The sequence below is a fragment of the Phoca vitulina genome, unplaced genomic scaffold (genome assembly GCF_004348235.1).
Source record: "Phoca vitulina isolate PV1807 unplaced genomic scaffold, GSC_HSeal_1.0 scaffold35, whole genome shotgun sequence".
Classification (NCBI taxonomy): domain Eukaryota; kingdom Metazoa; phylum Chordata; class Mammalia; order Carnivora; family Phocidae; genus Phoca; species Phoca vitulina.
In genome coordinates, this window is record NW_022589738.1 from 4741843 (window position 1) to 4745583 (window position 3741).

Here is a 3741-nt window from a genome sequence, read left to right on the forward strand (position 1 = left end):
ACACAAGGGTGAATATACTAACAACCACTGAGTTAGTGCACTTTAAATCAGTGAACTTTATAGTATGTAAGGCATCTATCAGCAAAGCTGTTAAAAAAAAAAATTGACCTTGGCCCAGGGAAGGGAATTGGCACTAATTTTAGCAAACAGTTTTTCTCCTTTTTAAAATTTGGTTGGTAAAATTCCAAGGATCATAAACAATGGAGAGAGAATGAGACACCTGTACTCATGTACTATTTTCGCTAGATGTCCTATTTCCTGAATTCATTCATTAGTTAGATTATTTAACAAATATTTAAGTATTAATTAGTACGGTGTGCGTACTGGATGCAAGAGTGAATAGGAAGTCACTGTTCTTGCCTCATGGAAATCAGGGTCTGGTGGAGGAAAAAGAAGAAGGGACAAGAACTTTCAGCAAGCTGCTGAGAAATGCCCTAATAGTGTAAGTGCAGTTTTTAATTCTGAAAAAGAAATAGATTTCTTTAAAACAAAACACAACAAGGACTGTATGGAATGGGGCACTCTGACTTGAGAGCCTTGAGGGCCTGTACTTTTGGGGGACAGAATTGGGCAGTGCCCTCTGCACCCCTCTCCCCTCATTGAGGTTCAGGGACAAAGAAACTTGTCTGATGATGCATCAGGATGGTCCCCAATCAAGGCTCACATATTAGTGATATTTTCTCTATTCTTTTTTTTTTTTAAGATTTTTTTTATTTATTTGACAGAGAGAGACACAGCGAGAGAGGGAACACAAGCAGGGGGAGTGGGAGAAGGAGAAGCAGGCTTCCTGCAGAGCAGGGAGCCTGATGCGGGGCTCGATCCCAGGACCCTGGGATCATGACCTGAGCCGAATGCAGCCACTTAACGACTGAGCCACCCAGGCGCCCCTGTTTTCTCTTTTCTTGATGCTTGGGTATTTGGGGCTTGAGGACAGCTGACCAGAAAGGGATTGTTCCTCGCAGGGTTAGCTAATTCCTAGAGAAAAACAGTTCAACCTGGAGTGTGCCGTTCGTATGCAAATTAACAAATCCAGACCCCACACCACCTCTGCCTCCTCCATCTGGCTCTTACACTCCAGGCCAATATTCCTAGGTCCTTATCCCACCCCAGGGCCAAGTATCAGACAGCTCAGGACAGCCCCCACCCCCCCCACCAGCCTGCAGAGATTATTCCAAAGAGCCAACCCTAAACCTGCTTACCCTGCCTTGTGTTTTCCTTGCAGTGAAAACCACAGTAAAGACTTCTATGCACATTTTCCCTTTGTTCCTTCTGCCTCCTGATTAATCCTGTTCTCTGTGTGGCCCTGCATGGTGTGGTGTGCCCCTTCTTCTTGGGATCTGTGAAGAACAAACTATCTTTTCAATGGTAACATCTGCTGGCTTCACCACATATCACTTGGATAATAAAAACCCTACGTTAATTAAGGATAAGTCTTCACAGAGGAAGGGAACCAGGCGTTTCTTATACAGGGTGGCTCTCTTCTGCCCAGGGCCTAAGCATTAGAAGGGAAGATTTGTTCTGCGCATAAAACATAGGGACTATCAGGATAGATTCAAAGATGCTGATAAGCATCCCTAGAGATTCTAAGAAGTATTTGGTAAAAAATACTGGACTTTCTTCTGTTTCAGCAGGTCAAGACTCCAATGTCAATTCAGCATGTCATGAATTACAGGGAATTTGATAAGCAACCTTAAGTTTGCATAATTTAAATAGAGTTGCATATTTAAATATTGAGATACCACTGGGGGAATTTTTTTCAAATTTTTTCACACTCTTTTCTCCTTTGATTTATTGTTTTCTACTTATAAATAATATATTCCTATAGTAAAAAAAAAAATAAAAAGCTACACAAAACTTTCTGAGATAAGAAGAAAGAGAAAGAAAGAGGCAGAAAAAAGAGAAACAAAACAGGAGAAATTTCTCTTTCCAGTAGTAATTACTGTTATCCCTTTAGGTCCTGGCCAAAACTCTGTCTCCCAGTGTTCAGTACAACACAGAGCTGCTTCTGGGCAGGAGGTGGGTAAATGTCCTCAGGGACCAAAGAATCTCCTGGAAGAGAAGAGACTGTGACCTCTGTCTCACTTCTTTCATGATTTGAAATAGTCCCAGTGGATATTTGTCAGTGGGGGGGACATGGAAGTCCCCAAAGGGACTTATCATGGAGAAGAAGTCTTGGTGGGTGATTGGGGTCCAGTACCAGGCCCTACATCTGGGTGGATGCGAGGTTGTCTCTGACACAGTGTGTGTGGTCCAGGTTGGAGAGCTCTCCTTACAAAAGGGGCTTTAGGGGTGGTAAGTGAGCCTGTGAAGGTAAACGTGGTTAGAGTTAAATAGCTAACTAGAGTGGCATTGTCCTTCCATGAGGTATAGCTGTGGCCTGCAGAGATCTGGACTGGGGTAAGGGTCCCAGCTTCCCAATGACACCTTATGGGGACCACCAAGGCAAGAAACAGAGGCCTCTCAGGGATCGAACAAAACATAGCTAACTCTTTGTGCCAAATTGGAATGCATCACATGCCTTTATTTATTTAACCCTTTTACCTTAACACAACAATCTAATGGGAGGGTTTCAATTAAAAATTACTCCCATTTATGGGGTGCCTGGGTGGCTCAGTCTGTTAGGCATCCAACTATTAATGTCAGTTCAGGTCTCCATCTCAGGGTTGTGACTTTGAGCCCTGCGTTGGGCTCCAAGCTGGGCATGGAGCCTACTTAAGAAAAAATTACTCCCATTTACAGAGGAGCAGCTGAGACACAGTGTGCTGAAGGAGTTCATAATGCTACTGAAGGACTGTGCTAAATTGTACTATTATTCAAAAATATTTACTTTCCTCTCCACACACCTCCTCCCTGCTCTGTTGGTTTGGGACTTGACCAATGCACTTCACTTACCTGTTCTTGCACAACTAACTACCTCAAAAGTGAGTGGCTAAAAACACTACTTCATTGTGTCTCATGAATCTGTGGTTTTGCTGGAGCTCAACTGGAGTTTCTTCTGCTGGTCTTCCTTAGGGTCTCTTCATGCACCCACATCAACTGGGATCTAGCTGAGGCTGCAATGTCCAGGATGGCCTCTCATCCTTCAGGACTTCCCCTCGCATGGATTCTGTTCATTCTGTCATCCAGTCTGGGTTGCCTTTCAGCATGCCAGCTGGTCCTAAGACACAGGAGGTGGAAGCTGCCCACCTTCTTAAGAGCTGGGCTTAAAAATCGTAAAGTGACACTGCCTGCCACATTCTGTAGGTCAAGGCAAGTTCACAAGGCCAGTTCAGATTCAAGAGGATTGGAAATAGGACCCACTTTTTGATGGACAGAGCAGCACATACACACAGAAAAGGAAGGAATTGATGATAGAAACCATACCATGTGACTTACTTTATTTAGTCAAAAAAATGTGAATGGACGTGACATCGAAGCAGAAGCTTTAAGAGTGTTTGCAGAGTCTGGCTTAGTCTCTGTTGTCTTCCACGAGAACATGCATTTCTCAACTCAAGATTCCTCCTTCAGTCAAGAAGACATAATGGTACAGATGCTACCATGCCCCAGAGTCAGGAGCATACTCAAGGCAGCTTACCTATGGCTACCTACATGCCAAATGAAGGAGAAATATTACATTCATTGCTGGAATTAACATTTGTTTGTTAGGCAGCATAACCTGGTGATAGCTGACTAATACACCCATAGAGCTGGGATTTGGACTCGGGCAGCATAGTTTGAGAATCCAGGCTCTCAGCCACTACA